Raw genomic sequence first — 27,862 nt, forward strand, 5'->3', positions numbered from 1 at the left:
TGGAACTTCAGTACATAAATAGCAAAATACAAATTACCAAAATAAACAGACTATCCATTTTCACATGAATTTTTCCTGAATCGAAAAAATAAATTTTGTGACGGAATTGACATGTTCAATTTGTGTGATTCAAATGTTCACACTAATTTCAAATGATTTTTTAAACAAGAAAATCATGTGATGAACACTTGGCACAAAAATCACACAATTTCATGTGAAACTTCATGATTCATGTGAATTTCATGTGAACTATTTTTGCCTAAGAATAGGAGTGGGCAAAATATTTTGACATTTTGGAGATTAGTATCCTATCATTCACTACTACCAATCATCTATCAATCATTAAATTCTCCTTTCCAAACCACTGCATCTGTAAAAATCACTGGTCATCATCAATACGATCATAACCTTTTTCTCTTTGAACTCTAACTCTAATCTACTCCTTAAATGCATCAAACTGAATAACATATAATCAATACTTCTGTCCTTTTTACATGAACTATACAATGGAAAAAAGTCTGTAAGCTTTGTGAAAAAATAATAGCAAAAGTCAAAAAGCTTTGCAGAAAAATACAGCTTAACACTTTTAAGCTAAAAAATAATTATTGTAACCCAAAACTGAGCCATACTTCTAATAGGTGAAGACTTATCATATCATAAACATAGTTTTTCATTCACAAACTGAGCTATAATTTCAAACCCGATAATTTTTTGTCTTGTTTGTGAAACCTAACACATATAATGACAGTAATTAAATTAAAGAATGCACACAACTTCACAATCCAAATCTAAATTTTAACTGCCAATAATATTTTGTATTTTAGCAATTTTCGTATCTTAACGGATCAATTACATGAATTTACGACCTAAAAGGAAGTCTACAAACAAGCTACAATTAGCCAGGAATGTTTATCCATCTACGAATCAATGGATAAACACAAAGAAGTTCAAAAGTGTTGTATTCCATGCCTAAAACTGAAAATAATTCTAATATTAATTGTTACAAGTTTTGTTTGTTTAACCAAACAGTAAAATGTAAAAAAAGAAAACAGAAGGCTGTGAATAGCAGTCAATCTAGATATTTACAGCATCAACGATACATAAAAATTTGGATAATTTAACTGATTTTTAAAAGTAATTTCAAGTATATTGTTTACTATAGCTGTAAATCATTTTTTCTAAAAAAAAAACAATAGCACTGTGTTTAAAGTACATAGTGTACTTATTTATATGAAGTTACTCTTTGCACAGAAATCTAGGTCCAATAAAAATTGCTACCAGATCTAGTGATAAAACTTTCAGAAACACATGTGAAATATATATATTGAGCATTAGTATCATCATCAGTCATAACGACTCAGTTTCAGCCTACCACCTGAAATCAACATCTTGTATATTTCAATGACAACAACACAGGAAGACATGTATAGCCTTGGTAACGTACATTTTGACACAGGCAACATGTTACATTCAATAAACAAGACCCGGGAAAGTTTTCACAACCTTTAAATTGACAAATGCAGACAAAATATATATTCAGTCAATTGTCTTAACTTAACATGGGATAGGTATTGCCTAAATCAGCGAGCACTGTGAGCTTTACCATACATGTACCGTCTGTGCGAGACTCGTAAAAAATAATAAAGGACATTACAAAGAGGGGGCGACCCGGTTGAAAATGTTTGCTTCGCAAGTGCAATATTTTTATTTATATTTAAGCAGCAAGCAAAATCAGTATTCCTATTTGAAAGTCTGTCATTTTAATTAATGGGGGAGTTTTTTTTTTTCAACAAATGAATTACTTGAACAATTTCCCCCACCCCCAAAATTCCAACCCCATACCCTCCTTTCCCCTCGCTCTCAAAATGGTCAATAACTTTATTACACCTCCCAATATTTTACATTTTTTATTCCTTAAGGGCATCTCTAGCAACATCCATTTCAGTTATGGCATGTCAGATCAATCTGTACATGTACCGATACCGGAAATATTACAGTTCTCTACGGATGGTAGGAATATTTTATATATATCATGTGACAATATAATATAATCGGAGTTATATTTTTTTCCAAGGCGGGTTAAGTTCTTTACAAAAGCAACAGTGTAACAGCGGAGATACACCTATATACATCCACGTGTTTCCCGAAGTTTTTAAAAACAAAGCATTCACTTCTTGAAATAAGTAAAACAAATAGAAAAAGACTTGAAAACTATCAGAAAAGATGAATCTATTTTTACTGAAACGTAATCTTAACATATACTTTTTTTTTTTATTTGTTTGATTGAAGGAAATGATGAATTTTCTCCATAAGGACAGTCACTTTTTGCTACTTCTGGGACATGACTTTTTTTCATTAGTATATTGGGGAACCTTAAGGGAAATTTAGAAAGTACACATAATAACCGTAGAGCTCACACCGCTTCGCGGCGCTCACTATAAATTGACATAGGAAGAAGCAATGACATAGTGTACAATTTGACATAGACCATTCACTCCATTAAGCAAATTTTCAATCAAATGAACTTGACACAGGAAGATCTTGATGGCCTACAATTTGACAGACAACATGTTCCAACCAGTGAATTCTCAATCAACATCCCCATGATAAAATCAACTTTCTAAACATCCCAGGGAAACCAGAATCGTCTAGTAGCGATGACACAATCTACAGATACCACAGATCTTCAATCTTCTAAATGATGATCATTTGTCATACTTCACCATGTAATGAATGGAATATAAAAAAGCAAGTTAAGGTAAAGGGAAACTACATCTGAGGTACCAAAACGAGACAAGAGATAAAAAACAAATTTTAACACAGCAAGTGGATGAAAACAAATGGAAACTGTAATTAAATGAGAAAGCACAAGTAAAAGTTTGTAACTATGTATCCACAGTTTAGACCTCACTAGTTTTTTGCAAAATGTGGACTTCTGTTTTTGAAGTGTACAAGTCTTAATAACGCCTTTATATTTTTTTTTTATTAGCAGTACAATGTGGACTTCTGTCTTTGAAGTTTACAAGTCTTAATAACGCCTTTATATTTTTTTTTTATTAGCAGTACAATGTGGACTTCTGTCTTTGAAGTGTACAAGTCTTAATAACGCCTTTATATTTTTTTTTTATTAGCAGTACAATGTAGACTTCTGTCTTTGAAGTTTACAAGTCTTAATAATGCCTTTATATTTTTTTTTTATTAGCAGTACAATGTGGACTTCTGTCTTTGAAGTGTACAAGTCTTAATAACGCCTTTATATTTTTTTTTTATTAGCAGTACAATGTGGACTTCTGTCTTTGAAGTGTACAAGTCTTTATAGTGCCTTTATATTGCTTTTATTAGCAGTCAATGTGAACTATTGAATACAATATTATCATCTTCAGAATATTTCACCACAAGAGAATATGCCTCATATTTTCACTAAAGTGAAATTTTGTGTTTTGTTAATTTTGTAATATTCTTATAATAGTTTGGATTGCAAGGTAGCTTTTCAGAAGCATAATGGCTACTGGGTTCCCAACAAGCTTATTGCTCAATCCATTTGATAGCTTATATGAACTTACAGGGGTAAACAAGAAATTGCACATAGACAGACATAGCCTACCACAATTGTGTTGCAATCGCAGAAAAAATGTAGTATGGCATCATATCTATACTTGCGATAGTTAAATTTTCAAATTTTAAGTGCTAGGCTTGCCAAATGTTATAAGACTGAATTCAAGTAAGAAAACTCAATTTGAAGACAATGGGCTCCAGTACAAATAAGAGAATCCTCTAACTACGTGCAATCAACCACAGACAAGATGCTGAAGTTAACATCCTTCACCAACAAATATAAACATCCTCCAAGATTAGATCAGATAGTACATCAAAACTCAAATCATTCTGTACTGATGACAGCACTGAGTTTTTTTCTAAATTTGTGTCATGGAGAACGTAACAATGAAGGCAAACATTTCTGGTTTTGTGTCATGGAGAACGGAACAATGAAGGCAAACATTTCTGGTTTTAGATGGTTGGGCTCTAGAAAAAAAGACATTTGTTTTTGATACTTTTAGTTGTTTGTTTCTGCAGGATCAATACCTACTCCAATCTAACTAGTGGTAATTTAAGTTTAAGCAGGGAAGTCTAAAATGTTTACCAGAAATGACATTTTTCCTACGATAACAAAGTCTAGTCTATGGTACCAATGTTTGCACTGTTGCAGGAATTAAAGCTGCTATTGGCTTCAACAGTACATCTATTCTTCAAACATCAATTATTTTAAGTGGTACACAGCACCAGCATAAAAATGAAAGCTACTATTATTGCAAAAAATCTTATTGTTACATAATGAAAAGTTATTCAATCAACCAAAATCTTACTCAATCACTACATAACAGCATTCTCTAAGAGAAGATTAAAACAGCTGGGTGAAATCACTAGGATTGTGAAATGATGACACCCTATTGTCATATCAAAAACTTTTTTTTCCAGTTCTAAGCAGTCAATTAATATCTTTCCATTCAAACTAAATTTCATACAGAGTTAAGTAAATTTCTAATTTCATATAATGTCAGCAGACTCAGTACACACTGAAAAATATTTTCATGTCAATTTCAGTTTCTTTTCACCTGAAATAAACTTAGTAATTAAGTTCATGTGAAAATCTATGTGAATCAAGTCTTCATATGAAGATCACACAATTTTTGCTAAAACATCATGTGAATTCCATGTGAAATACTTGGCCTGGGTGACAGATTGTAGCAAAATTTACAGGAAGCTCTGTCATAATTAAATACTATCTGGTCACCATTATTCTAATGGTACTGGATCTATTGTTAAGCAAAAACTATAAAATTGTGCATTCATCTTAAGGATAGTCTTAACTGGTAAACGAAGATTGTAACATCCTGATGTTTCTCACAACCTTTCCTTCAATAGAAGTTATTGGGAAAGAAACTTAAAAAAAAAAAGAGTGAAACAGATGCATTCTGAGGTAATCATTGTGAATTCAAAGCATTTTCTCAATATGCCTGTTAAAAAAGCAAGAAAATTCTTGATTTGTGATATCACGAAAACTTGACACCAATAAATGAAAGTACCCTCACCATAGGACAGTAATAATCTGTGACCTGGTTTCAGCAGGAGCTCATCAAACACAGTACATCCCATGTTTAAGCAATTTAAGGTTCATGACTTATTACCACACTTTCCAGCATATGTATATAAACAATATATGCTACCTACAGTGAAATATTATTAACACAGGAAAACCTAATGACCTTTTATTTGACACAGGAAAGATGGTACAGCAATCCTATTCGTATCAATCAATGCAAAAATATGTTTCTTTAAGAAGAGATCTAGAGAGAATACTAGAAAAACTATGCATGCTCACTAAATTGATGCATCCCTCCCCTGTGTTTACATAACGGAGGTACTGACAGAAGGATGGACACCTCTGCCATTATATACCCCATCCCCTGGAACAAAATTTTCAGGCAAAGGGTGTAAGAATATCATAAATACCAATGGAAACACTCACAGTGTTAAGTTTCATAAATTTCAGAAACTTTGAATCTTTAAGTTCAGCTGCACCAAGAAAGGTCTTAATGACCTGTGAATTGATGTTAGCATTCTGCTACATACCAATAATGAAAGTTTCAATCACCAATGAACATCATGCCAAGAACTTAACAACATGTAAAATTAAAATCATTGAAAGGTGTTGACATATCATATCTTCCTTGATACTCCAGGGCAAACCCAGCACAAATCAGACCTGAAAATAATTAATTATACTTTCATTTAATGAAACAAGAATTTTCTACCAGTATTTATTTTTTTAAGGTTCTCAGGTTTTACTATACATTTCTAAGTATCAAAGTTGTGACTTAACAATTTTCATTGATAATAAAACAGGCAAAAAAAGGGGAGTTGTGGCCCCTTGACAGTAAAACAGGGGGTCATTTTCAGAAGAGAGGAGCCAATACGGCTGTATGATAGGGAGTCATTTTTATATTCAAGACAAGACTGACTCAACCGACAAATAAGATGTCTGTATACATCTCTTGTAATAAACTAAAAAAATATTGGTAGATGTTGACTAGATGTTGACTTATATGGCATTCTGCTGATTCAAATTGTCCTGTATTTCAATGTTGCATCTCCACTTAGACTCTCTCTTCTTATCAGGATCATATCCCACCCAGGCCCACAGATAATCAGTTTTGCATTTTACTTGAAATTCTTCAGGTTCACCAGCCAAGTCCGTCTGTTTTCAGTCAGTTGGTTCATCTGTAATTTATTGGGTGTTGCCAGTAGGGTCAGGGGAAACAATCATGTCCCCTGTGGCACTGCCTGTAGTTTCTTTTTGGAATGGCAAAAAATCCGGAAATTCAAAGATTCACCTACAGAATACTGTGCACACTGGGCCGACATGCCACACTTTTTGTGTGCCATACATAAAATATCTGAGTTGTCTGGAATGAACACTAATGATAAACATATACCAGTAACAACTTAATGATTTTAATACCATTAAGGTCCTAAACTTTCTATTTGAAAGAATACCAGTAAATACTTGTACTAAATAACTCAGTCTGTGCCAAAAACGTTTCTTCAACTTGTTGACCCTCAACAGTAAATTTTAACAATATGCAAATTTCAACTGATTTTCCACTAACACAAACCAATTTTACAGTGACAAACTAAGTTTGGTAAAAAAAAATCTTCAAATGAATGTTGACTGAAAGCTGTTTTCTGGTAAGTAACAACTAAGGAGGTTATAGGTCCAATGTAAAAATTAGCCAAAATAAACAGGTTTACAATATAAGAAGGAAAGTTTATTTAGATTTTCAACTTAATTAAGAAAATTCGGTGTAATTTGAGTCATGTTGTAAGATTTCAATCATTACATGTGTAATTAGTTTTACACCTGCTTACTATTGTGATAATCTCTGAGAAACAAAAGGATAAACAAATCTGGTGAGTAGAGGAGTTAATCCAGTTACAATGAGGGTTCTGAGGGAAAATCTGATCAAGGAGGACTTATGGGAGGGTCCTGAGGGAAAATCAGATCAAGGAGGATTTGAGGGACGAGTCCTGAGGGAAAATCTGATCAGGGAGGACTTGATAAAGGGACCTGAGGGAACATATGATCAAGGAGGAATAGAAGGAGGATCCTGATGGAAAATCTTATCAGGGAGGACATGATGGAAGGTCCTGAAAGAACACTGAGTGAAAGTACAATGAGGATTTTGAGGGAAAATTACCATACAGACGAGTGCATTAAAGGTAATGAGGGTCCTGAGTAAAATCTATACTTTAATTATAGAATGTTAAATAAGGATCCAAAGAGAATTCCAACACAATTTTATGAAAGAGATAAATGACTATGATAAGGAATAAATGGTAATGTTCTAATCATCTCATCAATTTATGCAAGAGTTTTCAATTAGTTAATACTATTATTAAACAAGAAAGAAATTTTAAGCAAGAAAACTTGACACTACATTTTTACAAGATATGACTTTGACTACTGATTTAATATTACTAGAGAGAACTTTGAATTTTGTGACATAAAACTGTATTTTTTTTTACAATGATAAATGTAATATAATATCTTCAGGATACATGCATCTTCCATTTTTGTTTATACATATATTGAATATCACAAAAAGAGAAAGAAACACAAAAAGAGTGAAAAATAAGATATTGTCAAGTACTTTTCAAATTTCAGACTTTTGATATATCATATATCATGTATGTCTATCTTATCAAAAACATTAAAAGTTATAAATGTACAGCATCACTTTTAAAAGAATTAATGACACTTAATCATGAAATCAACACACTCCATGTTTTATTGAGTTTTTTCTAATCGTTGACCATCAACAGAGTCTCGAGACACGAAGTCTTGGAATAATTCATTTCTTCATCATCCTTCTTTTTTTTAATTTAGGAGAAACATCGATTGTTGATTTAATTCATCCATGAAAAAGAAATCAAGAAAAATTTACTCTGTTAATACAAAACTAATTTAGCATAGAGAAAAATTAATGATGATGACTATCTTCCTATCTAATTCAATTTAAAAAAAACAACAATAAATACATCATCTTGTCTATGATCTTGGGGTTGAAGCCATTACCATCAATTTAAACAAATCTTTTTTTATCTGTTTTATTTATTTTTTGTTTGTAATTTCAACTACATAAATTTCCTTCTAAAATCTAGGTCACCCAATAACAGTGAAGAAAAACATCAGAAAAAAAAAAACAATTATGTAAACATCCTCATCACAAAATAATTGCAATTTTACAATTGAAATGTTTTCTCTATGCAAAGATCACTTCAAAGCACACATATAAAACAATCATTCAAATCAATGTTCCTTAGTTCTAATAATTGTATAAAGAAGGGGATTCCAATTCCACTTCATTTAATATTCAATGGGAAAAAAGTTTTTAAAAATTCTAAAGCCAAGATAAGCATATCAATACAAATATCGTAGGTTCAGGTCTATTGTCAAAGGAATGTACCAACATGAAGCCTTAAGAAGCAAGATTTGCTACATGAAGCTGAACTTTCTCTGTTGCTGTACTATGATTTAAATCAATGTCCCAAAACTCCCAATATACATTCATAGACATGATTGAGAATGGTGATACAATCAGATAAATATGGTAGGAACATATCTAATAAATTTCATCTGAAAAGTTGGCTCTTACTTAAAACAGCAAAAAAACATGTAATTACCCATAGGAACATCAATGCTTAAATTCCAGTCAAATATTTTTTTTATTTATGAGAAAGCAAGGATTGGTTCTATATTATTTACAATCCTGATGAACATATTAACTGGTAGGGCTCAAAGAAAATGATCCCATAAATATCCATCATAATCAATGATTTCAATATAATTGCAATCATAATTACATAAGAAAAAAAAGCTATTCTTACTAGACTGATAATTTCATTCCTAGCTCCATACAAAATTTCATAATAATTCCACTTACAATCAATTGGCATACTAATCCATATTGTATTGAACTTCAGAAATAGGTGAGAGACTTGATCCTGATGACACTTCTGTCAAGATCTCTAAAGAGTCCTTACTCAAAATGACCAAATACAGGGGTGAAAAATATTGGTCTCTTTAATAATAATCATTTGAAAAAAAACAATACATGCACCAAAGATCAAGTCTATGTTCACGTATTCTTTGTTGCTTTTTATGACGGCTACTTTAGACGGTTCTCCTAACCTTAAAATGCCTCATGTTGTTATAACCTCACAAAACTAAGAGGCAATTAGCGGTTTCAAATAAAATTACATACCTTTCATTGTTAAAAATTTACATAAAATTTCAGGCAATCCTGAGAAAATTTGTCAAGTCTGTTATTTACCGTGGACAAACTGTTAGGTATAAAATTGTGGTCTGTCACACTATAATTACATAGGTTTTATCATTACCGAATTGTCTGTGTGAAAAGTACCAGAGACCTTAAAAATGAAAATAAAATTCTCAAACCGTTTCTACTGAAGTATATTGTGGTCAAACCATGAAGTGAAAAGGGGGTGAGACAAATACCAGTTAAACTTAAATGAAATATTGGAGGCACTGGAGAAGATCCAGGATTTTATGGTTGGAAGCAGGGGGGACATGAAAAAGTAATCTCAAAATATTATCTATGTCAGATAACGGCTGTATTGTGCTTTGGTGTGGGAAGGGTCTATGTCAGATAATGGCTGTGTTGTGCTTTGGTGTGGGAAGGGTCTATGTCAGATAATGGCTGTGTTGTGCTTTGGTGTGGGAAGGGTCTATGTCAGATAATGGCTGTGTTGTGCTTTGGTGTGGGAAGGGTCTATGTCAGATAATGGCTGTGTTGTGCTTTGGTGTGGGAAGGGTCTATGTCAGATAATGGCTGTGTTGTGCTTTGGAGTAATTGAGCTTTAGCTTTATAACGATTCAAAGAGATTTTTCCAACACAGTCGGTATAGTTTCGTTTTTTTACCCTTTGACCTTAAAGATGTTCTTCCACGGAAACACAAGTCACCTATCACAATTCTGTTTCCCAATTGGCCAAATACTGATAACTAAGTAGCATTCAAAAAAACTGTATCGAAAATTAAAACTGCGTTCCATGTGTGATTTCATGAGTATAATGTAAAAATTATTAAGAAAAAGGAGAAAAAAAGAACAAATTTAGAAATATTCCAGTCTCACAAATTACAGTAATAAGCAAATGTGATATTTATCAGTAAACATGTTGAGCTTATTTCAGGACTTAATACATTTCTGACGGATAAGATGAAATTTCAACTTAGACTGTGGTCATGGATATCATGTAATATCCAATTCAATAAAAATATTTAAAAAAAAATAATAATAGAAATTAAAACAGCTATATACATTAATGGAATAGACTTACTAACAAAAGTACACTTTTGACGACAATATTGAAAGAAAATATATGTTATAACTAGACAACAATAAAAAAAAGAATGAAAAAAATATCCACTTTTGATGAAAAAATATATCATCACATTGAATTATCTGGTCATCTTTATTTAATTGGAGACATTTTGATGAAAGATAATTTATATTTCTTTAAGAAAAAATCCTAAAATTAAATGAACCTTACAGTACATTGAGATTATACAATGAAATAAGACAACAACCTGAGGTCATATAAAAAAAAAGTTTGAAAACCTGTGTTGCTGTAAAGCAATGGCTAGGTCAGCGAATGCAAAATTAGCTACCGCTACATGTACTTCATGTTGAAGTAATATGAGGATTTTCATTTCTATTAAACACTATGGTAAAATGATTGATTGATTTATTGATTACTGATTGATTAGCATTTTAGGACTAGAATGATCTACCAATTCAACATATCCTGCAAAGTACTAATCCAACACACTGAGCCAGATTTTTATTGTGCTACATTACAGAAGCCATCACCCGCAGGTAAACGTGTCATATTACTAGGATACATCATTCTGACTCTTAGTAAACCAATCGTCACTATATCCTTTTAAATACTGTTTGCTTTGGAAAGAAGCAGTGACTACTAATTTTAAAGTCTGGTGCGACTCGGCCTGAGATTGAACCCACAACCTCCCGCACATGAGGAATCATGCTACCCAGCAACCACCAAAGGCAAATACAGAATATCACTGCAAACCCATGAAACATCCAAACCTTTATAACCGTATACCCAAGAAAAAAAAAGAAATACAAAAAACAAAAATTAGGATTGGCATAAAGAAATTTGTGGATTTAGATCTCTCTTCTACATTTCATATAGTAATCAAGACTCAATCTTAAGGCTAGAACACAGGTTCCTTCCTTCATAAGCCTGTCTCCAAAAATCCCTACTTTTAGAATTTCATTAAGTGGGTCAAGTCATCTATACAACTTTCTTAAGCTGATCACAGCAGTTTCTAAATAGATGCTAACATATCATAATTCTACCCCATACAATATCAAAAATGTTACCGAACTCTATCCCTTTCACTCAAGTCGTTCTCACAGCAGTCCCTGAACCATGGCTATCTATATATCTACATAAATCAGCTTAAAAAGTGTAAGCGAACATAGTAAATATCATCTGATAAAAATCCTATTCAGCAAGTGACAATGAAGTACAGTTACTGCACCTAATATTAATACATCTTATCTACTTCAAATGTAAATTAAGCTTGCAACTGGAGAAAATTAAAATGAAAGTAACTAAGCCATAATGCTGAGAATTTATAAATTATATATCTAGCACCCTAGCTGCCCTTTACACGACTTCATATATTTTATATAAGATTTTGTATAATCTGCTGATAATTAAAGAACTCCTCAGATCATGGTAATAATTTCGCCTATTCAAATACATTGTATTTTATAACTTGCGTAAATCGGCAATGCTGTGGTTTAGGAAAATTGAATTTAAAGTTATTGTCAATATTCATATATGTCTTCATAAATTAAGTATAATCAGATTATAGAAATGGATGCATTTTCTTCGGTAAGTCAAGGATGTTTCCACAACTGAATATTTAATTGTTATTACTTATCATACATGTAATGTGGTAAACAAGACAATCCCAATCTAAAGTTGTTTCAGTACATGACTTCTTTCAAATGCAATTTCACAATAAAAGGTTCACTTATGCATGTATTTGGGGTTAAATTATGCAATTTCACTTAGCTAATGTTATATTTTATGTAAGATCAAAAAGGGGGAACCTCATAACTTCACAAAACTGGTCAGGAATAATAATTGGTTAAACTTGCCTTTAATGACCTTTTAAGAGAGGGAAAACATATGGTCTCATTACAAAGGTGGTCATTGAAAACAGGGTCCTGTTTCATAAAACATTCCAAATCGAGATTTTCCTCAACTCAAATTCTGACCAATCAGATATTCAGAAATTGAAGATATGAGGAAAAAGACAGGACTTGAGGAAATTCTCAACTTGAGATTTTTTCATGAAACCCAGGCCAGGTTATTTGAATAAGGATGCAACACATATGAAGTTTTCAATCATAGTCTTTTGAGACAGGTTATTGCTGAAAATATTTGACTGTACTTAGATTGTTTATAAAGTTTCAGCAACTGCTTATTCAGTAGTGTGTGCAACTTTAGTTTGAAAGATACTTCAAGTAACTAATGGAAGTTCTATAAGTGTATAAAAGAGTGAGACTTTCGAGAATACATACTTTGTGTAGCCCTTAAAATAAATTGAAGGACTAAGTTCAACTTTCACACAGATGTACCTTTTAAACAAGGCCCTGAGGCCCAAAACCTATTTCAACATCATCTCCATTTCATCATTTGTAAACATGACATGTTAATGATGTATCGAAACTTAACGGCTCAATCCTGAAGGGTAAAATTTCTAAAGGATAAAACAGAGTCACGGTCACTCCAGCTTTTCCCCAGTATACCATTCGTTAACTTAGAAGTCTATTTTAAACAGTAAAGAGCCTAATCTGATAGAAACTATTCTTCATAAAATATTTTACAAAAGACCATCATCCAAAATATTTATCATTAAGACAGAAAATGTCTCTGATAATTTTTCACAATTTCCCACGGTGTTTTATACCTATTCAGTTACAGGGACGGAGTGACAAATTATCTTCTACCTAGGCTTATGACAGGTAAGTAAAGAACACCTGGCCAGGTCCTGCATTCTGATTGGTTAAGTTCTTACTACACGTAGTAGGGTAAAACATAATGATAAATGTGAATTTCTTTCAATTTGTAAAGCATGCTATTTCTGTTGAAAATCTCAATATTTGTCTAGACTAACTAACTGATATAAAATATACAGTATGCACACAAAATACAGAAGTAATTAATATTAATCAAACAAATTTGCTTATAATTCTTAGATTGATCGCAAACAGCAAGATATCTGATAAATTCAAGTCAATACATCATACATTTACCAAAAACAACTTTTTAATGCATGCAAAATGCACACTTAATTTTAGTTTCTAGTATACAAATTACAGTGTATTCAATCAAATCCTTACATTTAGTTTCTATTCAAGCTTTCACCATTAATGTATCCTTTTTAAAGCCCCTCCTTCCCTGCTCATTTCTTCTATCTATTTTAACATATGAAATACTACTTTTATTCCATTACCTTTCTTTTGTATTATCTGTACTACACTCTTCAAACAGGCATACTGAATTTTTTTTAAAACTTTTTCCAATTACTGTAAGACATTTCTTACTGTTTTGTTTACAGTAAAACTTGTCTAAACCAATCTCCCTTTGGACTATAGAATTTGTTCTGTTTAAACAGGTATTTGTTTTCCAAGGTTCAAAATTCAAATTGAAATTTTTAACTAATACAATGATTTTGAATGGACTTTAAACAAAGGGTCTGGTCAAACCAGTTTTTAGGTTTATCCAGTGTTCCACAGGTTTCACTATATTAAAATAAAGTAACATTACCTTCAGAATCTCAATGCCATGCTGAACACATCTGTTGACAGGTATAATAAGGTACAAATACATGTAATTATCATCAAATCATTACCTTCTCAACAATTCAAACGCACCCCTCACTGAAGTTTGACAGTTACAGTACACAAGTAATTAATAACAAATTATTACCTTCTCAATTATTCAAATGCTCAATTCCCTATACTTTGACAATAATAATAATATAGTACACAGGTAATTAAGAACAAATTATTTCCTTCTTAACAATTCAAATGCACCTTATATTAAATTGATAATTGGCTTTCAGCACTTGTTCATTCAGATGGAATAAAAGGGTCCATCTTCATGACAATACAACCCAATTTCAAATGCCATCCAGTCAATTTTTAAAGTTCTTTTACGGAGCAATAATTAGAGAAAATAAAGAAGGACAACACATACCAACAATTTTCACTCAATCAAAAAAAAAAAGGACAGTCTATTTTTTCAATTATGTCATAAGCTCCAGTTTCATGAATAAGCATAATTTCTTAACTCTTCAACTGAATTCACTTCAATGCATTTTGACTCCATTTTACATGCTTTAATACTATTTTTGTAAAAAAAGTGTTTTTTTTTTTTGGAGGAACATAATTGGAGATCATTGTAAATAAAATTGTGATCAACAATATAAAAGACCTTCTCTGAGTCATAATTGCCTTTCATTTGAAGTACAATAATACCTTACAAATAGTAAAATCAACTGGTATACAATTTCAACTACAAGAAAGAATAGTAGAATAATTTGATAAACTGTATAATTTCATCATAAAACTCCATGTATGCCTATCTAATATCTCAAAGCAATTCAAAATGGTCTTAAAATTATACTTCATTTATAAATTAGATGATAAAGCATCAGATAAAGTGCATTAGAGATAAACATGTTAAAGTTTGAATTGCATCATATTTCCAACACTCCTTGTTCATGTGAACCGACAAAAAACAAAATATCATATTACTCAGGTAAATCTGTCCAATGAAAATTGCAAATCAATTTATTCAAAGGCGGAAAGTGGCAATATTATTACAAAAATCTTGCAAGCAGGCACATAGCAATATCAGCCGAAAGAGTCATTGGAAAAAGACATTTCAGGCCAATATTATTTGTAACTACAGAGATGCAAGCTAAGGACTAACTCCACTGTACCTATCTATATCATGTCATACAAATACCCACCCATCTCTATTGAAATGATACATGGACAACCTTTAGCAGCCTTTTTTTTAAAAGAAACAAAAGTAAATATTAATGAATCTTAATTTTCATTTGATCGTATGAGGAATTCTCTACCATATAGCCCCTTCCTTAGGCAGCATACAATCTATCATTCACATGAGAGCAAAGTGATGTCAAAATAAAGTATCCTACTAAAAGTTGAAATCAAACTGATGTAAAATGACAGAACATTATCCTACAGCAGATGGACCCAGTCTGCCATTGTTAATATATCACTTCACACTCCTCCCCCAATTAACTTATTTCCTATATTTATCAATCACAAGATATGGTAATTGTGAGAGAAACACACCATAAAATTATTCGAACCTCATTATCAGGTATGTGTTGATAAACCATGATGTTCTGTGATAACCAGGCCTAAAATTGAGTCTGTATCATAATTAAGGGGAGATAATTTGTCACCAGGCCACTCAATTAACTCAAGTATTTGTTTAGAGGTTGCTTGGTTTCCTGGGGGTTCTATACTGACCTAGAAGACTGTCAAAAAGCATGAGATCTTAATATATTTTAACTATGATTAACAAGGATCTTTTGAATTGCTGAACAAATATTATTTTCAATGCTGAGCTTTTACTGTGATTTTCTGGGAGTACTAAAATTGTATATAATGCTGGTCCTAAGCTTCTCAATTTAACAAGAACTTCAAATAGCTCATTTTATAACTTCTTACATTTACTACAAAAAAAAATCTCATTTTGACCAAGAGTTCTAGAATCTATAACCACACATGTATTTCAACAGGATAATAAAAAAAAATGTGACTTAATCATAGAATCTTTTAATTGCAAAATATTGCCTAAACATCTCAATTCCAAGTAATAAAACAGATAATTTTCAAGGGCAAAGGTGAAACTGTTGACAAAATAACAATAGCATTGAGACATAAGATATAAAGGAGGATGTAAGATACAATGGTATGAATTATCTGCCCCTGATAACATCTTGTACTTTAATGAGATAAATGGAATGATAGCGTCTTCATCCCCTCCAGATATGTTTACAAGTTGTAGGTGTGAAATGACTCTAGTACTGTTATTAGTTAGAAGGTCGTTGTGAAATTACTACGTTTTCATAATTCTGTGGTAAAATTAATGGTTGGAAATTCCAGTTTCCAAGATATTTTGTGCACTGTTACCTGCTTTCCCATCTACTTTAATTCTGATTTTGCTCTTTACATTTTACTTACTTTGTTTTACTAAATGAAAGCAAATGATAGTAAAAAAGACGAAGTAGCAATACATAATTAAATTGAAATATAAAATGATCACTGTCAATTCATTTTAAATTAGTGGAAGTATAGTTAAAAAGAAAGTCCACAAAAAAAATACTGAGTAGAGAGGAAACAAGGGGTGGGGTGGGGGTGGTGCAGTGCATTGTATTGTATTGAAATCCTCAAACCAAAATATTTTATTCAACAAATTAGTATAGCAATATTGTCTTCACTATATTACCTGTTAAACAAGGGTCCAGAAAATTTGACAGCCCTTGCCAGACATTTTATCAAACTTCAGCAGACATTTATTTCAAGTCTTTACATGCTCAGACCGAAAAAAAAATTTTTATGTAGTTATTTTAAGACAAAATTGGAAATTGTGTTATTTCATCACATACTCTGTCTTTTACAAAATATTAGAGTGAGTGGACGCGTTCGGTTTCGACCACACATTGACAATTTTTTTATGTCTGATATTGGAAAATGGTCATCGGTCATTAGCAGAATTTGTCGGTCAATGACAGGCATTTTTGACAGTTTCCGGATCCATGCTAGTAAACCATTAAAACATGTTCAAAAACAGGGCATCTGATTAGGCATGTAAAAATATAATGCCTCCCCACATTGCAAAAAAATTTCTAGAGGGATGCAAACAACTGAAAACTGAAAAAGGCCACAACTTTTGTGTACTAGTAAATAATTTGATCCGTACTTATCTGGAAACCATTGGGGGACAGACAGATGAACAGACTTCATGTAGCGGGGATATGTAAAAAACTCTTGACATGGACAACAATACTTAAGGCTGCACCATAATTTTGTGGGGTAATATAGGACTTAGAAAACACATCCACAAAGCAGGTTGAAAACAATGAAAAAGTTCATGGACAACCCTTCAAATTATTTCTGTCACTGTAACATAAACATGCCATAATATTTATAAATGAAATGACAAGTTTTGACTGGGTGACATTAGACAAAACTTTTGAACAAAAGCGGAAAAAAGTAATAAAAAGTATCTTTCCCTAAAATACCAATCATAAACATGTTTAGTTGTTGTTTTCTCAAAACTACTTTGAAAACAAAATGCTTCTTCTAGTTTCTTACACTTAGAAGTACATGTAAATCTCAATCACTTATGCACGGCCATAAAAAGTTCTCACTAAAGAAATTATTGTTTAAAAAATATTACCCCCCAAGTTTTAAAGGAACAATTTCTATAAAATTATAACAAATACATGTAATTGAAAAGTTATGAAAGTTCTCAATCAAATACATCTGTTTTGGTAATAGTTAAAAATTGCTTTAGAAATTAGAAATATCCCTTTCAACATTTTAAAGAAAATTTCTTTTCAAAAATCATAACAGAACTTTTTTTTAACATTTTTAAACAATTTATTGAAACTACTTTAAACCTTATGAAGTAATTGAGGACCAAATAGAAAATTTGACTAATTGGAAGGTTACAGCAAGGTTCAATTTTTGCTCTGTAAAATTGAAATATATTAAACTGTTCAAACTAATAACTTCTTAACATACAAGGTAAATTTCTTTTTAAACATAATTGGGTGTCAATAAAATGAAGAATTAAAGTTATATACAATTAAATAAATACACATCCTTAAATCAAATTATTTTCTTTTTTTTCTTCTTTCCAAAATGGTAAACATTACTGAAAATAACATCAACTTACCTTGATACAAGTTTCAACTCAATTTGAAATACAATCATTGTCGAATAGACTGGATAATCTCATCAATTGTAGAATCTATCTACAAACAACAATATTTACACATATAACTGCCTGTATCAACTAATATACTACTAAGTCAACAAATTTACAAGTCTTTGATCTCTCAGCTGGTCACCTATTGTCCAGGTAAGTTCAGGTATTACATCAAAGGATTCTTGACCAGGTAAAACTCAGGTATGTAAAGGTAATAATTAAGTTAATGAGAAACAGCAGGTAGAATTTAAACAGAATCTTAAATGGATAATTTAACAGTACCCAGCCTGGGAAGGACAATACATGGTACTTGTTAAAGGTGGACCAAATGGATAAAGTGGGTCCATTTAACAGTGGTTAGTTTTGGACTTGGGGCTTATAGGGATAGAGTGACCACTGTGAAGCCTTATTTTATCACATTCAATTTCACACTTAAAATAAAAGCTATTAGAAAAGAAAAGTGTTACAGTGAATCCTGTCTAAACTGAACCCTGAATGAAACAAAAACCTTTCCATACCAGACACCTACTAAGTCTCTTTATAAACAGTTTCAATGGATTTTAATCTTGAGTAAACTGATCACCTGCCTATACTGAACAAATTCCATCAGTCAGGTCACATCGGGTAAGGACTGGGTATACACAGGTTGCACTGTATTTACGACATCAACTTTTTCTGCAACAATACAGTCCTTATGGCACATAATTTGTTATGAACAATTTATCAATTTGTGTTAAGAGTAATCAGGGAAACCAAGATTCTAGTGGAAATCAAAAGAATATAATCCAGGTACAAAGACCAGACATGGAAAACAGACATACACAACAAAGAACATAAAGAAACTAAAATAATACATACAAAGTAACAAAAGTAAATGAACAACTCGGACTCCACTGAAAACTGGGAGCATGGACCAGGTGTGCTGGTAGGGTAAGCGTCCTCTGCGTTTCTAGAAACACCCACCGAGTTGCTCATAAAAAGTAAAGTCCGAGGTAGACAAAAGAGGAAAGGAAGTCTCGCATCCTCTGATATACAGCTATCTATACTACATACAACTAAAATCCTGGTAATTGTACAGGTAGAAACAAGTGCTTTTATGTCAACCAAATGACATAGTCTCTTAACATCAGTAAAGTGTGAATGATACCTTATATAATCCTTTCACCATCAAATTCTCTCCTACATACACTTACAACTTGTAGAAACTTAACCATAAAATCCATAAATATAACAGCACTTATTAGTACTAGCCAATGGCTTAAAGAATCTTAGTCTATATTTGGAGACATTAAAGTATTCCTCTATTGTCACCTATATAAAAAGTTAATTAAACAAGACATATAAAAAAGAAACATCTTCACTCCTACAACAATCCTTAATTAACACACAGAACAGAGAATCCTCTTCTCTCCTACAACCAGCTTGAATTAATTGGTGGTTTCCCAACTTAGATAACCACCTTTCATTTACCCAGGCCTAAAGAAACAGCTGAAATGCTAAGAACAAAAACCCAGTGAACTGATTTCAAGAGCAATTAAATACCACTAATTCTCCTTTAAAAAATGCAGAAAAGGTGTGCAGAGATTCTTCACTTTAAAAAAATCATAGTTAAAGAATTATAGTTTTTTAGTAGGAAAATCCCATGGGACTTAAGTCCTAGTTTCAAAATTTGAAGAATTTAAACAAAGCTTAGTAAACATTTCAGAAGCTAAAACTCCAGGAATCAATGTGCATGCTTATTTTGCAATTTATCACAGTATGTGGTCTAACAATGCAATTATTGTTTTCTCATATTGAGAAAAAAAAAATCAAACTTCAGTACTGCAGTTTCTCTTTTAATTATTGCAATTACAACTCATTCATGTTTCTCACAAGAATTAAGACAAACATAAAGCAACTTTCTTTTTTACAAAAGCTTAAATAAAGAATAAATACAAAATTGGCATTTTTTGCATATACAAAAAAATTCAATGTACAGATGCATGTAGTTAATATTGACTTGCTTTGGTAATTGCTGCCACAATAGTCCTTGATTTTCCATGTTAAAAACCAATAAAATTAACAAACATTAACAGCATATCTATATAAAATATCTGAAGCACAAAAAATACCCACACAATAAAATATCTGAATATTAAGGAGCTATCAACTGGTGTAAATATTACTCAATGCAAAACCTGCATAATTATACCAATCCAATAAAGCCAGGAATTGAACTCGTAACATTCATCAGACAGACACTCTAGCCCATAAGAGCACTTGTTTGTAGCCAATGGCCTCTAGAATTCTACTTTTATCTGTACATCAATAGAGACACTATATCCTAGAGCCACTTCTCACTACAATTAGGGCACTGATTAGAGAACAATAAGAATCTTACCATAATCATGCAAAGTACTTTACACGTAATAAACAGATATATTGGAGGGTTGTAACTTTCCAAGTCTACTAGAAGTATAGCAGGGTCTGGAAGGCAAGGAGCTTTTGTGCTTTGAGAATGAAATGGGAGCTGGAAACTCTTCCTGAAATTCAAAGAATGAACTTTGGAAATTCTGGAATGCTTCAATAAATTCCCCTTCTCTCAATTATCCATGCCATCACTTATCAACAAGTCAAATTTACCACTTGATTACAAAGAAGATGGTTTGGTAAGGACAAAATTTGGCCTAAAAAACAAAGTCTACATGAAGAAAATATTTTGTTGTTTCTCCAGCTCTTTAATGTGTTTTATAGTTGATTTGATTGGTTTATGGTAATAATTTGAACATAAATCATCATATATGCACTTCAATCTTGGCTGAGATTAGGAAAATCTGTTAAAAAGGCTGGAAAACAACAAATTTTGTGCAGTTTTTCACTCTTTTAACAATGGCCACAAGCATGTTGACTCTCATGCTTCATATATTTTGTGTATAATTGTCAGTTACAACTTTCGTAAAAATATCTTGAGTCAACAGAAGTGTGGCCACCTCCATTCCACACAAAAACTATCTTAAAAATTGCAGAAAACTTTAAAGTAAAATGTTTTTTGAAAAAGTTACATAAATGCATACTGTAATTTCTGGAATAACGTCATGAATCTCATCAAAAACATTCTATATTCAGTGTCTGCGACCATTTAACTATACTACTACTACCTAGAAATCTACTTTAATAAAATTTTCAAAAATGCCCAAATTAAGGGGCCAAAAGGGGTCCTTACCAAACTTTCTCCTTTCGTAGTTTCATGACAGTGTTGAAGCATCTGCCGTGTATTTGAATACACTTACAGAAGCCTTTCATTAAAGTTTAGTCCTTCCTGAAAGTAGTGGAGATCTTGAGGATAATTTATGGATCAGCACATCCCCCCTTTTCAACACGCCCTTTAATGACAAATCATAGGAATAAGTAGAATTTTATTTTTCTTTTCCACTTTTAAAGATTCTTTGTTTAAACATAAGTTCTTCTACCTCTGCAGAAATTATATAAAATGGACCTCATTCCACCAAAACCTACACAAACTAAGGCATAGAATTCTAGTCCCACACAGGGCTGAAAATTGGAGTCCTATAGCCATACCAAATCTGAATGGTTCTAAATACGAGTCATAATGTAATTTATATAACTGCTGAATAAAACGAGAAAATCAACAGAGTCTGTCTAACTGCTATGATTGGATTGATACAGAAGAATATGATGGATTTCAGAGTGCAGGGTCACGGCTAATATCATAGAACAGTTCTGATTCTGTGAGAGATTCTCAAGTTCTTTGGCTACCAGTATTCTATCATCAGGGACAACTGCCATTGATAGCAATAAGTATATTATACTATATTTCAGAACTGTGATAAATAAGAAGTTCTAGAAGCCTTTAAGTAAATATTTTCTGACAAGTTTTATCTTATTTTACATAAATGCAGCTTTTTATACATAAACGTCCAGACAGTTTAATTATAGCTCTATTCATTATATAACCTTAAAGAGATAAGCTTTCAAGCCATAGCTATGACAAAAACATACCTGATTTTGTGATGGCCAAGATGCAAAGCAAGAACTTTCCAAATTGAAAGCATATTATACAGTTACTGCAGAGCATGATGCACTCAACAAAGTACTCCATGCGCAATTAATGGATCGCAGTATTTAAATCTTCTACAAGCAACTGATACTCTACAGTCAAATAAGAATTGTATGTAATGATAATAGGCAGATTGCTGCTTTAAAGTGGAAGAAAAACAAATCTTCAAAAATACATGGAATTTGTTTGGCCCATTACTATCTTCATCCTAAGTTCTTACCTTTCTCTAGCTTGATTATCCCTGTCTTCAAATAAGAGCCTGCAAGAAAAATATACAATGATAAATTCTATGTAAAGATTTCCATAAACAACCAGAATTCTTTATCAACCTCAGTAAGTGGGCAAATTGCCTTAAGAGGCAGACATGGAAAGCTTAAAAACATGAAATTTAAAAATCAAATACTTCAACCCTTATCAAAATTGTTCAAGTTTTTTGGCATTTATACCCTCTAGCCCATGCTTTCCTTATTTTATATATTTTTCCCACTCCTAACTCCATTAAATATAAGTCAGAGACAGAAATGTCCAGGTTGCCATAAAGTTGGTAAACAGGAAGTAGAAGTGCGACAGACCTGAAATTGCATCCCAGGATATGGGACCCCATACTGAAGTTATGTATGTAGTGGCTGTGATTTATAGTTAATAGAAAAATGTTATGATAAAATAATGTTCACATTGCAAATCTACAAGAAAATAAGAAAGCCGCAAGTTTCAACAAATGTGACCTCTCCTAGTTTTTCCTTTTACCTCTGAAATAATGAAAATTAGCTTTGTTCACGTAGCAAATCTACTGCAAATTCACAAAGCAAAAAGTTTTAACAAATATGACCTCCTCCATCTTTCCCAATAACCTCTAAAATAATGAAGATTTAATAATTGACACTGCAAATCTACAACAAAACCACAAAGCAACAAGTTTTAACAAATAAAACCTCTCCTAACCGATCAGGTATTGATCATGCACTTCTTTATAGTGTAGGTGAACCCTAATCTATACAACACCACCAACTATTGGTAACACAAGTCGTCAAATATTTATTCAGAAGATTACCAAATAGATAAATATTACAACAATAAGTTTGTCTTTCTCTCCAGACTATTACCCTAAATTAGCATTAGATACCTCATTCTGCTATTATCCTCAATTAGCAATTGAGAGGTCCAGACTATTACCCTAAATTAACATCTGAAAACAAATACATGTCTGAAGTCTAATAAATAAGACTTTTTCCATTATGAGCTTAATGTAAATGTTACAAGCAAATGTTTCTTGGTTTATAGCAATTTAAAGCCAAACCCACCAGCCTTTGAACAAATCAGCACTATTAAGTTCTGGAATTTTTTGTGTTTTTTCTAGTAAGGCTAAATCCTATTGAATATAAATTCTTTTAAAGAAGGATAAATTTATACAGAAGTATGTACAGCCCTGCATGTAACTTTTCCTTTTTCTAAGAATTAGAATGCAATCATAGGCTACTAGTAAACAAACCACATACATATCAATCTTCAACAGGCATTAAAAAAAAAACCAACTTTATTTCAAAATAACTAACAAAGAAATCCAAAAAGCACAAGTCTACTGCATATAAAATTGTCACTGAATTTGCAGTTTTAATCAAAACATTTCTATCAAAAGCATTTAATCAACAACTCAGCAGAAAAAAAATTCAAAAGTGCAAATGTTATATGATTTTGACTTACCATAATCTAGAAAGAATTTCTACAATGCAATTCCGTAAACCCAATACCAACAATTGTTTAACTTCTCACACAGTTACAAATCCCAGTTTGATCACTGCATCAGAAAATTAGATTCTCAAATACCAATATTCAATACCAAGCCATTCACTATCTGTTGAACCTATGCTAGTCCAAACGATCAGCAGTGTTTACTTTATAACATTCAAAATATGACCAAATTACCCAGGTATATAAATTCATTGATGTTTTTTTTTCACCTGTAATTTTTACATCACTTTGTCATGCTAAGAAATACTACAGAGAATGCTAAAGCACGGAACAAAAGCTAATGTTCTTTTATCAGACTGTTCGAAGTTGTTTTTTCTAGCTCAGTGATTTCCAGGCATCTGCCTTGAAGAACAGAACAATAAATATCTTTAGCAATAACCTAAAGGGGTTTAAAAATACAAGCATTAATACAATTTAATATTTTTAAATTTTCAAATCCATCATTTCTTAAAAATGATTTTGTGTAAATTACCTTTTTACCAATAAATTAGAAAAAAGGAAAAACCACAATGGATTAGAAATTTGATCTCAACAGATATTTTATTATTAATATGAACATCCATAAACTGAATCATATTTCCTTTTGTAGAGAATGAAGTTTATCTTTCAACTCCTAAATGGATAACAATGCAGTGACCCTTGATTACTCAATTTGCATAAATTGTGTCAAGAATTACCTAATTTGCATAAAAAGCATTAACATTATCACTTAAATCATGGTAACAAATGTATTTGGCACTGAGTGTCAAAGGTGACACTTAAAAGAATTTATCTAAATCTGGAGACTGGACCATGTGTCATAGGGCATGCCCACAAAGGTGGGGAAAATTCCATCTGCAGGTTCATTGATAAAATGAAAATGAGGGGAGATAGTGCTGATAAAATGTATTCTGCCACTAATAGTTTATAGATACAGAGAATTATTATGCTTTTACATGTATTATCAACCCTTTTATAATTTCAAATTCAAATGTAGGCTACTCAAGCAACAATTCACATACCTGTAATTCAAATCTACTCCTACCAAGTTTAATATAAATGAAAATGAGTTTTGAAAAAAAAAGAACAACTGAGAAGTACATATGCACTTCTCAATAGGACCAAGGGATAGCAGGCACAGAGTGGTGACATATGCTCATTCGTGAGTGCGGAAAAGCCCATTTTTCTTTTACCTGAAAGTCAGAGTAGAAGTCAATTTCCACTAAGGCTAATTATAAAGATTCTACTAAGGCACTTCACAACTATTGTCATTGGATACAGTTACAGTGTACTCAGAAATTTGAAACGGTGGGGGTGAGGGGGGGTATTGTACAAACATTTCAATCAACAGAATATTTTTTTAGACAAAAAAAGGGGGGTCTAATCCCTAAATCCCTCAAACCCTCTGCTTGGATCCACCACTGCTGGTATCTAAGTTCTTCAAAGCTCTAATATTAGAGTACTAACATATTCTTTGATTCAATCCTAATTAACCATAAATATAGAGGTCCAAACAATAGTCAATTATTCCAACTTAATGCCCTTTAATCAGAAGCTGACAATAAATATCAAACAGTAGCGTTCTTGTAAATATATTGATTTATTCATTTTCTTTACATTAAGTTCCTGTTATAAATCATTGTAAGATTAATTTGATTTTCATTTAACAAATTCCATTTTTTTTTTAAATATCATAATTTGGTATTTAATTTAACAACAAATGCTATTAGTGTCATAAGTTTTATAGGATGTTCATCTGTAATTTACACAGAATTTAATCAAATATTTAGATAATTTTTGTTTTTCAATGATTTCATAAAATCATGAAATGGAAGCAATTAAGTGAGGTGTCAATAGTCAATTATAATTGATGATTTTGGTAACCAATTAAGAATACAAAGTAACACTTACATAAACTTTGCTGGTAATATATTTATACTGAACAGGCAGGTATAGACATAATGTCATTTTCTAAATGGATTTTTCACACTTTTTAATATGAATTAATATACCAATTCAAACTGTGATCTTTAGACCTTTAAGAATGTAGAATATAAATGTTAAATGTTTCCCCAAAGTTTTGATTAACCACAATATTTTTCCTTGGTTTGGTTTTTGATTCATCTTATGTCATGCTATGAGCAAATTAAGGCTGTCATTAAAAAATTAAAAATTTGAGATAAAAAAATACCCTTAATTCATTAATTAGAAACATACTGTATGTAGAGAGGTATAAATAAATAACATATAATTTAACAAGTTTTCACACTGAGTAAACCCCCACTCAAACAGGACTGCAACCAAAATTGCCTACATACTATATAAAGATATATATTAAATTTGAAATCAATTCATCCATTTGGAGTTGCGATAATTGCCACAAAATTCAGACAGACACCATCCACTCATTGAATGGCAGTATATGGATAACAACTTGTAAAAAATTGGGACTATGCAAGCCGCAAGGTGGAAGCCAGTGAGCAATTTTACTCCACTGTTAACAACAATCCTATGTACCGACAGATCAGTGGCAGATCCACAAAAATTTTAAAAAGTATGGGGATGCTGACTGGCCTAACAGAGAGGGCACTCCAGTGATACCTATCTTTTTTATGTCATCAACCAAACTTTTCAGGCATAGGGCCCCCCTCTTGGATCTGCCTATACAGATGTAAATATGGTACACCAAATTTTTGTAACAAAAGATTCGTCATCTCTACTAAACCCTAATATGCAGTGAATGCACCATGCACCATGTTTCCTATCAAACCTAATATGCAGTGTATGCACCATGCACCATGTTTCCTATCAAACCTAATATGCAGTGTATGCACCATGCACCATGTTTCCTATCAAATCTAATATGCAGTGTATGTACCATGCACCATGTTTCCTATCAAACCTAATATGCAGTGTATGCACCATGCACCATGTTTCCTATCAAACCTAATATGCAGTGTATGCACCATGCACCATGTTTCCTATCAAATCTAATATGCAGTGTATGCACCATGCACCAAGTTTCCTATCAAACCTAATATGCAGTGTATGCACCATGTTTCCTATCAAACCTAATATGCAGTGTATGCACCATGCACCATGTTTCCTATCAAACCTAATATGCAGTGTATGCACCATGCACCATGTTTCCTATCAAACCTAATATGCAGTGTATGCACCATGCACCATGTTTCCTATCAAAACTAATATGCAGTGAATGCACCATGCACCATGTTTCCTATCAAACCTAATATGCAGTGTATGCAACATGCACCATGTTTCCTATCAAACCTAATATGCAGTGTATGCACCATGCACCATGTTTCCTATCAAACCTAATATGCAGTGTATGCACCATGCACCATGTTTCCTATCAAACCTAATATGCAGTGTATGCACCATGCACCATGTTTCCTATCAAACCTAATATGCAGTGTATGCACCATGCACCATGTTTCCTATCAAATCCTTCATCAACATCTGTTTACAACTAATTCTCAAACATCAACATTAATTCATGTTCAGAAGTAATGAATGGTTATGAATGGACCCATGACAAAACTCTGACCCTTAATATTATGATAACCCAGACTACCCTATAAATCACAGTTTAATGCCTGACCACCCACAATTCAACCACAATAGGAGACAAACAAATAGTCTGTTACTGATGGATTCTGTAATACACAAACAAATCACTTCTTCTGCTTCATTTAACTTGGCTACAACTGGACTTTTTCATGGCACTGAACAAAAGTTCTCATAGCAAGAAATTAGAGCCTCTAACTCTCAATCACAGTAACTAAGTAAGTGTAGTTGTATCCATAGATTAAGGAAATTCTAATAACAACTGTGTAATCAGGATTAATATTTTTTACAGTAAAAATATCACTCTATACAGAGGATATACATT

At 32.1% G+C, this 27,862-nt stretch overlaps 1 protein-coding gene across 1 annotated transcript in view; it reads right to left on the reverse strand.

Annotated features, from left to right (window-relative positions):
- The window catches only part of LOC148617892 (nephrin-like), a 69,456-nt gene extending 45,346 nt beyond the window's left edge, over positions 1–24,110 (reverse strand). The window contains exons 1-3 of the mRNA XM_088585542.1: positions 23,923–24,110; positions 22,442–22,480; positions 18,132–18,210 (exon numbers count right to left, since the gene is read on the reverse strand). The gene's annotated coding sequence lies outside the window, so the exon portion shown is untranslated. The remainder of the gene's footprint in view (positions 1–18,131; positions 18,211–22,441; positions 22,481–23,922) is intronic.
- Positions 24,111–27,862: the final 3,752 nt, after the last annotated feature.

The sequence above is a fragment of the Perna viridis genome, chromosome 5 (assembly GCF_037379345.1).
Source record: "Perna viridis isolate PV_CMFRI_1.1 ecotype Kerala chromosome 5, ASM3737934v1, whole genome shotgun sequence".
Lineage (NCBI taxonomy): Eukaryota > Metazoa > Mollusca > Bivalvia > Mytilida > Mytilidae > Perna > Perna viridis.